This window comes from Eriocheir sinensis, chromosome 13 (assembly GCF_024679095.1).
Source record: "Eriocheir sinensis breed Jianghai 21 chromosome 13, ASM2467909v1, whole genome shotgun sequence".
In the NCBI taxonomy this organism is placed as follows: domain Eukaryota; kingdom Metazoa; phylum Arthropoda; class Malacostraca; order Decapoda; family Varunidae; genus Eriocheir; species Eriocheir sinensis.
This window is the reverse complement of record NC_066521.1, coordinates 644,782-658,345: the sequence shown is the minus strand read 5'-3', so window position 1 is coordinate 658,345 and position 13,564 is coordinate 644,782. Positions and strand designations below refer to the sequence as shown.

Sequence of the window (13,564 nt, the reverse complement as noted above, 5' to 3'; positions counted from 1 at the left end):
GCCAGAGTAAACTTTTCCAAAGGGACGGCATACACCTGTCCCCTTCGGGGCAGCCAGATTCGTACGGCACATCAACGACGCCGTACGTAACGCCCGAACAACAAAAAACGACTCTCAGCCACGTCCTTCCATCCCGCCCGTGTAAATAGACACCATACACCGCAACAAACTCGTAACATTGAACCCTCCAGTACCACCACCTCTATTACCAAGCCTCAAGATAACCTAAGAGTCCTTAGTTTCAATGCGCGTAGCCTAAGAAACAAGTTTGATGAACTGCGATGTCTTGCTCTGACAGAAAACTTTGACGTAATTGCTATAACCGAAACATTTATCGACACCACAAATATTGATTTAAGTTCCGAATACAACATAGATGGCTACAGATTCTTCAACAATGATCGTGTAAACCGTAGAGGGGGTGGTGTCGCCCTTTTTGTCAAAAGCTATTTGCAACCCACTGACAAAACACCAAGAAACAGTAACGTTGAACATTTGTGCGTGCGAGTAAACACTGCAAAAGTCAATTTAAATATATCTGTCACTTACAGGCCTCCGGGGCAATCATTCGATGCCGACCTTGAAATGTACAGCGTCTTAAGGCAGTCACTTAATAACGGCGACTCACTGATACTAGGGGACTTTAACCTCCCCCATATCGACTGGGCGACACTGTCGGGTACAGAAGGCAAGTCCCATAGAATGATCGAATTTTTAGAGGAAAATTATCTAAGCCAAATGGTTTCTGAACCAACTCGACAAAATAACATACTTGACTTTGTTATAGCGACCCAAGATAACCTAGTCAGTAATGTCACGGCAGGAGAACACCTCGGTTCCTGCGATCATAAACTAGTGCGCGTTGACATTAGACCTCAAACATCGGTGACAGAATATAAAGTAAAGGTGCTCAATTTCAAAAGAGCCAACTTCGTAGAAATCCTACGAAAACTAATAGATATGCAACTATCAGATGACGGCAATGTAGAGGACGCCTGGCTAAGCTTTAAAAATCACTTACTCACTCAGCAGGACACATTTGTCCCCTTATGCGAGAAGCGAACTAACACTAATACAAGTCCACCTTGGTTTAATAGCGATATTAAACACTCAGTCAAGGAGAGAAAATTGTTTAACAGGTTAAAGAAAGAACAAAGCACGCCCGAAAACATTAGACTCTACAATGATGCCAGGCGACGAGTGAACAGATTAGTGCGTCAGGCAAAGCGTAGATAATTATGAAGAAAATATTGCAGCCAACTGTAAAAATAATCCGAAATCCTTCTTCAGTTACATAAACAACAGAAAGGCGATCAGAAGTGGAACTGGACCCTTAACAAACAGCGACGGTGCACTAGTGACTGACAGCCAACACGTTGCAAACCTATTAAACAATTACTTTTCCTCGGTGTTTGATAATAACAGTCCTCCCACCACTACCACCAACACCAGCACTAATGTGAATCCAGAGCATGTATTGCCTAACTTTGAAATAAAACCCGATGAAGTCCTTAAAGCCCTCAAATCACTTAAAACAAATAAAAGTCCTGGACCTGACAAAGTATATCCAACTCTGCTGAAAGAAACAAAGAGCGAAATACTCTCCTCACTCACAACCATATTCAATATGTCCTTGCGACAAGGCATCGTCCCTTCAGATTGGAAGAAGGCTAACATGACACCGATTTTTGAGAAAGGAGACAAAAAAGTATCAGGTAATTACAGGCCCATTAGTCTAACTTAGGTTGTAGGTAAGCTACTTGAGGCCATAATTAGAGACAAAATTGTGAGTTACCTTGAAAGCCACTCATTAATTGGAGACTCACAACATGGCTTCCGAAACAAAAGATCCTGCCTATCAAACCTATTAACCTTTTATAACGACCTCTTCACTGTTTATGACGTAACCAAATCACTGGACGTAGTCTATCTTGATTTCCAGAAAGCGTTTGATAAAGTCCCGCATCATAAATTACTTTACAAATTAAAGCAAATAGGTATTGACGGTCAAGTAAACCAATGGATCGCGAATTGGTTGAGCAACAGACAACAAAGAGTAGTGATTGACGGATTTAACTCAGAGTTGGCGCCGGTCACTAGTGGCGTCCCTCAGGGCTCGGTTCTTGGCCCAGTGCTCTTCATTATTTACATCAACGACGTGGATGTTGGACTCAATAACCGCATTAGTAAATTTGCAGACGACACAAAGATTGGTAACTCGGTTCTCACTGACGAAGACAGGCAAAGCCTCCAAGAGGATTTGCACAAAATTTCAGCTTGGTCTAATAGATGGGAGATGCCCTTTAACGTAAACAAGTGTCAGGTCCTTCAAGTTGGAACGAGGAATAAGAAGTTCGATTACGAAATGCGCGGCGTTAAACTCAAAAGCGTTCAATGCGTCAAGGACTTGGGGGTCAAAATCGCGTCAAACCTCAAATTCTCACAGCAATGCATCGATGCAGCAAATAAAGCGAACAGAATGTTGGGCTTCATTAAAAGAAACTTTTTATTCAAGAATAAAGATGTAACACTCCCGCTCTACAATAGTTTAGTCAGACCCCACTTGGAATTTTTTTTTTTTTTTTTACAACAAAGGAGGCAGCTCAAGGGCACACACAAAAAAGAAAACAATAAAAAAAAAGCCCGCTACTCGCTGCTCCTTAAAAAGAAACAAAAGAGGTGGCCGAAAGCAAGATCAAATACGGTAGGAGAGGTGTCCTGATACTCTCCTCTTGAAAGAGTTCAAGTCGTAGGCAGGAGGAAATACAGATGAAGGAAGATTGTTCCAGAGTTTACCAGCGTGAGGGACGAAAGAGTGAAGATGCTGGTTAACTCTTGCATAAGGGGTTTGGACAGTATAGGGATGAGCATGAGTAGAAAGTCGAGTGCAGCGGGGCCGCGGGAGGGGGGGAGGCATGCAGTTAGCAAGTTCAGAAGAGCAGTCAGCGTGGAAATATCGATAGAAGATAGAAAGAGAGGCAACATTGCGGCGGAATTTAAGAGGTAAAAGACTATCAGCATGAGGAGGAGAGCTGATGAGACGAAGAGCCTTAGCCTCCACTCTGTCCAGAAGAGCTGTGTGAGTGGAGCCCCCCCACACATGAGATGCATACTCCATACTAATATGCGGTACAGTTTTGGTCTCCCTACCATGCAAAGGATATTGCTAAATTAGAAGGTGTTCAGCGTCGGGCAACGAAAATGATCCCTTCCTTGCGCAACAAATCCTACGAAGAATGGCTTTCTACCCTTAACATGTTCTCTCTTGAGAAACGTTGCCTCCGAGGAAAACTGATCGAATGTTTTAAAATACTTAATGGTTTCACGAATGTAGACAGATCAACATTGTTTATGATCGATGACACTTTGCGCACGAGGAACAATGGCGTAAGACTCAGATGTAGACAAGTAAATTCAGACTGCACCAAATTTTTCTTCACCAACGTTGTAGTGCGAGAATGGAATAAGCTTTCACCATCAGTGGTCCAGTGTAACACGATTGACTTCTTCAAAAATAAGCTCGACCGTCACTTCCTTCAACTTAATATCAACTGGAGTAGAAATGCAACGTTTTGGAGCCTTCTGATTAATGTAAAATCACTTAGGTTTAAGGACAGACCACCAAGTCTGGACCATGGGGTCTGTGTGGTCTGATTTACTATGTAATTCTATGTAATTCTCTCTCTCTCTCTCTCTCTCTCTCTCTCTCTCTCTCTCTCTCTCTCTCTCTCTCTCTCTCTCTCTCTCTCTCTCTCTCTCTCTCTCTCTCTCTCTCTCTCTCTCTCTCTCTCTCTCTCTCTCTCTCTCTCTCTCTCTCTCTCTCTCTCTCTCTCTCTCTCTCTCTCTCTCTCTACTGTTTTTGTAGCATGCAACTGGAAAATTAGAAGAGGTCTTTCATGTTTTACTATTCTTTAACATTGCATTTAAAAAGCATGTTAGAGAAGCTGCATTTTGCCTCTTTTACTTATTGTATGAAGATCAGTGAATATATTGCTAAATTCATCTCTAAATCTATATATTTTTATTTATTTATTTATTTATTTTTACATCAAAGGATGCGGCTTAAGGGCAACAAAAAGAGTACAAAAAAAAAAAAAAAAAGCCCGCTACTTGCCGCTCCCACAAAAGTAAAAAGTGAAGAGTAGCCAAAAGAGAGGTCAATTTCGGGTGGAGAGGTGTCTTGATACACTCTTCTTGCAAGAGGTCAAGTCATAGGCAGGAGGAAATACAGACGAAGGAAGACTGTTCCAGAGTTTACCAGTGTAAAGGGATGAAAGAATGGAGATGCTGGTTAACTCTTGCATAAGGGGCTTGGACAGTATAGGGATGACCATGAGTAGAAAGGCGTGTGAAGCGGGGCCGCGGGAGGGGGGGAGGCATCCAGTTAGCAAGTTCAGAAGAGTAGGTAGTCAGCATGAAAATATCGATAGAAGATAGAAAGAGAGGCAACATGGCGGCGGAATTTAAGAGGCAGAAGGCTGTCAGTAAGAGGAGGAGAGCTGATGAGACGAAGAGCCTTAGACTCGATCCAATATATCCAGAAGAGCTGTGTGAGTGGAGCCTCCCCCCCACCCACGTGAGATGCATACTCCATATGAGGGCGGACAAGGCGCCCCTATATATGGAAAGCATCTGTGTGGAGGAGAAGAACTGGCGGAGGCGATACAGAACGCCCAACTTCGAGGAAGCTGATTTAGTAAGAGAGGAGATGTGACGTTTCCAGTTGAGATTTTGAATTAAGGATAGACCGAGGATATTTAGTGTTGAAGAAGGTGACAGCTGAGTGTTGTCGAAGAATAGGGGATAGGTGTTTGGAAGATTGTGTCGAGTTGATAGGTGGAGAAACTGGGTTTTTAAGGCGTTGAAGGACACAAGGTTCCTTTTACCCCAATCGGAAATGATAGCAAGGTCTGAGGTTAAGCGTTCTGCAGCCTCCAGTCTGGATACATATAATTCCTTTTCAAACTTTTATATGTATATATGGATAGAATTACTGGAATAAAAATACTGGAAAGAAAAAAACTGTGGTTTAAACCCCCCCCCCAAAAAAAAATGGTTTAAACCAAAAAAAAAACGTTTTTTGTTTTTTTTAAACCATTGGCTTTTGCCAATCCTGGTGTGTGTGTGCGTGTGTATTTACCTAGTTGTATTTACCTAGTCGTAATTTTACAGGGCCTGGGCTTACGCTCGTGTGGTCCCGTCTCCGTATCTATAATTATCCAACTTTTCCTTGAAGCTCTGCACACTCTTCACCGAGACTATTTCTTCACTTAGTCTGTTCCAAACCTCTATATTTCTTTGAGGGAAGCTATATTTCTTTATGTCTCTTTAGCATCTTCCCTTCCTCAACTTTTTATTATGTCCTCTAGTATTCCTGCTGGAAGGTTCTTCTCTTAGTAGCAATTTCTCGTTTCTCGTTCTCGTTTCTCGTGTATGTGTGTGTGTGTGTGTGTGTGTGTGTGTGTGTGTGTGTGTGTGGTATTGGTATGTTGGATATCCCCTCCCAAGATGCAGGACTTTACATTTTTCTTCATTGAATTGTAGCAGCCACTTTTTGACCCATTCCTGTAGCTTGGTGAGGTCTGACTGTGGGAAATCTACAGTCAAGGGGTTAATACTGGCTCATGGCAGGTCCTTGGTGCGAGGCAGCGCCCTTTGTAACCCTGACAGTGACACATGGTCATGGCTACCAAGCTCAGGGACATTCTTAAACTTTTTTCAATACTTCCTTTGCTACTATTATTACCTCCACATCTGGCTCTACCACTGTTACTACCTTGGCAGGTGTACCTGAAGACATTGTCAGTGTTACCTCAGCACAGGTTAAGAATAATTTAAGCAGGTGTGAAATCCCTAACCTTGTTCAAACAATTCTTTCGTAATAAAACTTTAGGGACGTAAACTTGGTTCTGTAATTATTGCATTCCATGAGCACCATCACGTTGTTATTGCCATTTCTCTCCGCTCTTTACATCTTAAGATAGTGACGTCAGTAATATCAGTGAGGAGGATGAGGAGAGATATAAGCAGAGGTGGGCAGGCTAGAATGATCAACACTTCATACTGTAACCTGTACTGTGTGGGGGGTGGGGGGGGGGTCCACTCACACAGCTCTCCTTGACATAGTGGAGTCAAAGGCTCTTCGTCTCATCAACTCTCCTTCTCATACTGATAGTCTTCTACCTCTCAAATTCCGCCGCCATGTTGCCTCTCTTTCTATCTTCTATCGAGATTTTCATGCTGACTGCTCTTCTGAACTTGCTAACTGAATGCCTTCCCCCCCTCCCGCGGCCCCGCTGCACTCGACTTTCTACTCATGCTCATCCCTATACTGTCCAAACCCCTTATGCAAGAGTCAACCAGCATCATCACTCTTTCATCCCTCACGCTGGTAAACTCTGGAACAATCTTCCTTCATCTGTATTTCCTCCTACCTACGACTTGAACTCTTTCAAGAGGAGGGTATCAGGACACCTTTCCTCCCGAAATTGACCTCTCTTTTGTACACTCTTTTGACCTCTATTTAGGAGCAGTGAGTAGCGGGCTTTTTTTATATTTTTTTTTTCTTTACGCCCTTGAACTGCCTCCTTAGCTGTAAAAAAAAAAAAAAGCGTCCGCTGGAATTAGCATGGATTTGACTTTCACTGGTAGCCTGGTCACATATAGTCCCAAGTCTTTCTCTGCCTCTGTGGTGGGTAGTGGAGTGTTTCCCATGAGGTATTGGTGTGCTGGATATCCCCTCCCAAGGTGCAAGACTTTACATTTTTATTCATTGAATTGTAGCAGCCACTTTTTGCTCCACTCCTGTAGCTTGGTGAGGTCTTGTGGTAGGAAATACGCAGTCAAGGGGTCAAGACAGGAGAGAACACACACAAAAAACACACACACACACACACACACACACACACACACACACACACACACACACACACACACACACACTTGTTACATACCTCTCTCCATTAACAGGTGAGGTGCCTGGCCAGCAGCAAAAGCTCAGGAATCAAGACTTTATCAGCAGAAGAAGAGGCAGGATGACCCAAGACTGACTTTGCCGAGGACCAAGAATCGTAGTAACAGTAGTAGTATAAGTAGGTGGAGTAGTGGTAGTAGGTGGAGTAGTGTGCAAGATTCCTATCATCCAACACTCCACCCTTAAGAACATAAGAACATAGGGAAACTACAAGAGGCCGGGTGGCCTACACAGGGCAGCTCCAGAATCCCCCTCACTACTCACGATGGGTGAGGTGTAGTTTCAGGGGTTACAGGTAGAGGCTTGATCCTCGTTATACCGGCGGTACTATGCACGCATCCAGTACCCTGCCACCTTACTGCACCCACACCTCACTGCCACCTGTCGTCCTCGTCCATGTAGCTATCCAGTCTACTCTTAAAACAAGCTATCGTCCCTGCACTAACTATGTGATTGCTGAGTCTATTCCATTCCCCCACCACCCTATTACTAAACCAGTGCTTGCCTATATCTCTCCTAAATCTATACTTTTCTAATTTAAATCCATTACTGCGAGTTCTATCCTGCTGGCTAATTCTCAGTACTTTACTTATATCGCCTTTGTTGTAACCCTCGACCCATTTGAATACTTCAGTCAGACCCCCCCGCACTCTTCGTCTTTCTAGTGAATGTAAGTTTAGATGTTTCAGCCTATTTTGATATGGGAGGTTCTTCAGCCCCTGAATCATCTTGGTCATCCTCCTCTGAACTGATTCTAGCAAGTTGATGTCCATTCTGTAGTCTGCTCTTCCTTCTAATTTATAGTTTGTTCTGTCCTCTCCATGTTTTCCTCCTTCCTGATATTCTTCCCTCATGTCTCCTCTTTGTTATATTATTTCCTCCTCCTTTTGTACCATTTTTCCTTAATTCCTCCTTCCTAATATTTATCTTTTTCTCTTATGCTTCTCCTCCTCCTATAACCCTCTCTTTACCTTCTTACTGTTCATTCCCCATTTCCTCCTCCTCCTGCTCCTCCTCCTATAACCCTCTCTTTACCTTCTTACTGTTCATTCCCCATTTCCTCCTCCTCCTCCTCCTCCTCCTATAACCCTCTCTTTACCTTCTTACTGTTCATTCCCCATTTCCTCCTCCTCCTGCTTCTCCTCCTATAACCCTCTCTTTACCTTCTTACTGTTCATTCCCCATTTCCTCCTCCTCCTGCTCCTCCTCCTATAACCCTCTCTTTACCTTCTTACTGTTCATTCCCCATTTCCTCCTCCTCCTCCTCCTCCTATAACCCTCTCTTTACCTTCTTACTGTTCATTCCCCATTTCCTCCTCCTCCTCCTATAACCCTCTCTTTACCTTCTTACTGTTCATTCCCCATTTCCTCCTCCTCCTCCTCTTCCTCCTATAACCCTCTCTTTACCTTCATACTGTTCATTCCCCATTTCCTCCTCCTCCTCCTCCTATAACCCTCTCTTTACCTTCTTACTGTTCATTCCCCATTTCCTCCTCCTCCTCCTCCTCCTCCTATAACCCTCTCTTTACCTTCTTACTGTTCATTCCCCATTTCCTCCTCCTCCTCCTCCTATAACCCTCTCTTTACCTTCTTACTGTTCATTCCCCATTTCCTCCTCCTCCTCCTCCTCCTATAACACTGACTTTACCTTATTACTGTTCATTCCCCATTTCCTCCTCCTCCTCCTCCTATAACCCTCTTTACCTTCTTACTGTTCATTCCCATTTCCTCCTCCTCCTCCTATAACCCTCTCTTTACCTTCTTACTGTTCATTCCCCATTTCCTCCTCCTCCTCCTCCTCCTCCTCCTATAACCCTCTCTTTACCTTCTTACTGTTCATTCCCCATTCCCCAATTCCTCCTCCTCCTCCTCCTCCTCCTCCTATAACCCTCTCTTTACCTTCTTACTGTTCATTCCCCATTTCCTCCTCCTCCTCCTATAACCCTCTCTTTACCTTCTTACTGTTCATTCCCCATTCCTCCTCCTCCTCCTCCTATAACCCTTTCTTTACCTTCTTACTGTTCATTCCCCATTTCCTCCTCCTCCTCCTCCTATAACCCTCTCTTTACCTTCATACTGTTCATTCCCCATTTCCTCCTCCTCCTCCTCCTATAACCCTTTCTTTACCTTCTCACTGTTCATTCCCCATTTCCTCCTCCTCCTCCTCCTATAACCCTTTCTTTACCTTCTTACTGTTCATTCCCCATTTCCTCCTCCTCCTCCTCCTATAACCCTTTCTTTACCTTCTCACTGTTCATTCCCCATTTCCTACTCCTCCTCCTATAACCCTTTCTTTACCTTCTTACTGTTCATTCCCATTTCCTCCTCCTCCTCCTATAACCCTTTCTTTACCTTCTCACTGTTCATTCCCCATTTCCTCCTCCTCCTCCTCCTCCTCCTATAACCCTTTCTTTACCTTCTCACTGTTCATTCCCCATTTCCTCCTCCTCCTCCTCCTCCTCCTATAACCCTCTCTTTACCTTCTTACTGTTCAATCCCCATTTCCTCCTCCTCCTCCTCCTCCTAGTCCCCACACTTTACCTTCTTACTGTTCATTCCCCATTTCCTCCTCCTCCTCCTCCTCCTCCTATAACCCTCTCTTTACCTTCTTACTGTTCATTCCCCATTCCCCAATTCCTCCTCCTCCTCCTCCTATAACCCTCTCTTTACCTTCTTACTGTTCATTCCCCATTTCCTCCTCCTCCTCCTCCTATAACCCTCTCTTTACCTTCTTACTGTTCATTCCCCATTTCCTCCTCCTCCTCTTCCTCCTATTTCCCTCTCTTTACCTTCTTACTGTTCATTCCCCATTTCCTCTTCCTCCTATTTCCCTCTCTTTACCTTCTTACTGTTCAATCCCCATTTCCTCCGCCTCCTCCTCCTCCTATAACCCTCTCTTTACCTTCTTACTGTTCATTCTCCATTTCCTCTTCCTCCTCTTCCTCCTATTTCCCTCTCTTTACTCTCCTTATTGTTCATTTCCCATTCTTCCGCTTGCTCTTCTAATTTTCCTTTTCCTGTGTTCCCCGTCCTGCCAAATATTCTTCCGTCATTCTCCTGCATCTTGCGTCTCTGCATTTCCTGTTCTGCCTTCCTTCCTTCCTACTTTACATCTCCATTTCTCCTCCTTCTCCTACTCCTTCTTCTCTATATTTCCCATCTCTGTTACCTTCCCTTCTCCCATTCTGCTCCTCCTCCTCTTTTATGATTTTGATGTCGAGGGAAACTTAGATTTATTAGTTTCATCTCTCTCTCTCTCTCTCTCTCTCTCAGGGGGAAGACTTACACAGTTATTTTTTTTATTTAATTTATTTATTAACATATTTCTTGATACATTTTATTGTTCTCCTGATCAAAGCCTGGGTGGGGAAGGGAGAGGGGTATGCTCTCTCTCTCTCTCTCACGCACACCATGAATTCAAAGCAAAATTGGACAGAAAGAGATATGAAGACACGACAATACAAGTTTAGCTCAAATCATGTGTACTACAACCAGGTAAACACACACACACAATTAAGAGGGAGCATATATCCCAGGGGTGGTGTCGCTTCAGAGAGTAGGGGGAGGGGTTTTTATATGTCTGGGGGGCATGTGTCTGTGGGGTTTGTAAACATACTGTAGGGGACATCCTGAGAGAGAGAGAGAGAGAGAGAGAGAGAGAGAGAGAGAGAGAGAGAGATATAGAGAGAGAGAGAGAGAAACAAATTGTGGGATCAGTATGGTATTTCAACACCAAGCCTTTTACACCCACATAATTTATGGCCCACATAGCATATTGCTATATGTGTTTTGAAGGAGTTTACTCCTGTATATTAAGCGAAGGCAGGCATAGTCACTAAGGTCGTATGCACATTCGAGCAGTGTGGGGTACTAAATCTGGCCTACACCCCTACCAACCCCAGACTATTCCTCCCTACCCTTATACCTCACCCACCCCTCCGTCTCCCTTAACCCCTTTATCACCGTCCCTTTGCGTGTGCGTGATAGGGAGGTATGGTACTACATACCATCACGTACATTGGTACGGAATACATTAGGAGTAAATATTAGAATGGTTTTGCTACCTTGTTTGGCGTCTGGGGCGGTGATAGTAGTTACTAAGATGCTCTACTAAAAAAGTAGTGGGCTCCGCCTACTCTGATAGCATGAAATCAGTGAGTGATACGTCATGTCACGCCACGACCGGGTGGCGTGAACGAAGTGACTTAACGTCCTGCATTGAGGACCGAGGCACAAGCACAACAACCATCAACGATGTCAGGCATGTTGCTCCATTGCCCACGTGGATGCAGGACGGCATTTGTTCTTCGCCTCGCCACATTGTACAGGAGTGAGAGGACCCGTGGTCATAAAAATAATACAATGTATAACATACAGTAACTTCATAATATCCCACAGCATATTTTGTATATTTATTGCCTCAAATGTACTTGATAAAGCTACAACGCCATTATTACCATTAGGCATCAATAAACAAAGATGCAGTGATGCAGAGAAGAACAATTGTGCAATTTATATGGAACCCTGTGGTTATGAACGACACAAGTCAACAAAATAATATAATGTCAACTTGACCATGTTGTGTGATAAATACACTATGTTCTAAAGAAGAACAAGTTATTACAAGAAAGTCAAGGCCACAGGTAATACAAATAGAGCGTGTTCATTCGGCTGGCCATAGGACCTACGTACAGCACATTTGCCTCCTATTACATTTGCGTAAACATGATGTTATACAGTAATGAACAACGTGATATACGTTTTGCCTCCATGAAAGCTTGCAGTACTCCCACGTTACATGTTAAGTAATATTGAAAGCTGCACACACTGCATTACTTAGATGCATACCTATATGACATATGTAGCTATAAGTACAGTACATAAAGTAAACGGTATAACATAATGGAAGAGGCAGGAAATTGAGTAATGAGGGGAGGGGAGGGTAAGGAGGAGACGGGGAGGGATACGAAAGGAGGATGGAGGGGAAATATGGAGGGTGGTGGGGTGTTTGGGGGTGGGGACGCGTCCTCTGAAAGTGTAGACGTGACCTCCTGGCTTCACTTAATATACAAGAGTAACCTTCAAACGCATATAGCAATATGATATGTGGGCCATAAATTATGTAGGGGTGTAAAAGGCTTGGTGTTGAAATACCATACTGATCCGACAATTTGTTTAGGAATTATTTGCGAAAAACAGTGTAACACGGCCAGTGAAACCCACAGTAAGTAAAGGCAACCCACACACATGCAATATCAACTTGGCTTACTACCAGTGATGGGATTCAGCCAGTTCGCAAGAACCTGTTCTTGAATTTCTTTAATCCTGTGAACCAGTTGTTACTGTTAGCTTAAATCAGGGGTTCTCAATTTTTCCCCCATGAACACCTTTTACTTATAACTTATTTTGGTAAACCCCTCATAGAGAGAACCTACTCTTAAAAAATTTGAATCACCCCACTGCTTACTACTGAAGTGAAACCATTTTAGCGAGTCCATTGAGGCGCTCACTTCTGTGGGTCCTTTCCTCCCCTCTGCTCTGCCACACAGTCACAACATCTATTTTTTCCTCTCATGTGTTGCCTGTAGCTAACACACAAGAGGAGGAGACAGATGCTGGGACTGTGTGGCAGAGCGGAGGGGAGGAATAGACCTGTGGGAGACAACCCCACAACGGACTCGCTAAAATGATTCCGCTATACCACTACTATTGTTATTACTCCTACTACTACTACTACTACTACTACTACTACTACTACTACTAATAATAATAATATTTCTGCTACTACTACTATATATATATATATATATATATATATATATATATATATATATATATATATATATATATATATATATATATATATATATATATATATATATATATATATATATATATATATATATATATATATATATATATATATATATATATATATATATATATATATCAATAATTCATGTTATTTCAGGTACATAAAGACATTGGCTCTGTATGTGAAAATAAAAATTTATAATAATTTCCTGTGATTTTTAGAACCTTTGCTTCTTGTTTAGACTTTCTATTGGGAAATGCTGAAGGCCATGAGGAGGAAAGAGAAGAATCAGGCAGAATGTGCAAATGTGATGGAAGGGAGATCATGTGTCCTTCCCTGAAAGATGTAAAGCATTGTACTCGGCCACCACCCACACACACACATGCAAGACACCCCCAGATACAAAATAACTCTTATCTATTATCATGTGTTATGACCCTTGTGGTGATCTAGACATCCAGCCATGCACACACACACACACACACACACACACATGCAAGACACCCCCAGATACAAAATAACTCTTATCTATTATCATGTGTTATGACCCCTGTGGTGATCTAGACATCCAGCCAGACACACACACACACTGCCACTCAGGCCGGATTCTTTCCGTTGACTAGGAGTGTTTACAGTCCCCCCTTGAGCAAGGGGGATGGGGTGTGTGGTGGGTGAGGTCCTGGCAGTACCCAGAGATCGACAATAATGAGCACTTGTTCATGTCGGGAGGGTACCTGCTGGCGAAAGTGAGTCCAACTCGTGATCAGGCTGTGGTG

General features: G+C 43.2%; 1 protein-coding gene across 1 annotated transcript in view; it reads left to right on the top strand.

Annotated features, from left to right (window-relative positions):
• Nucleotides 1-13,564, top strand: part of LOC126997850 (uncharacterized) — an 86,312-nt gene that overhangs the window by 60,344 nt on the left and 12,404 nt on the right. The window lies entirely within an intron of this gene.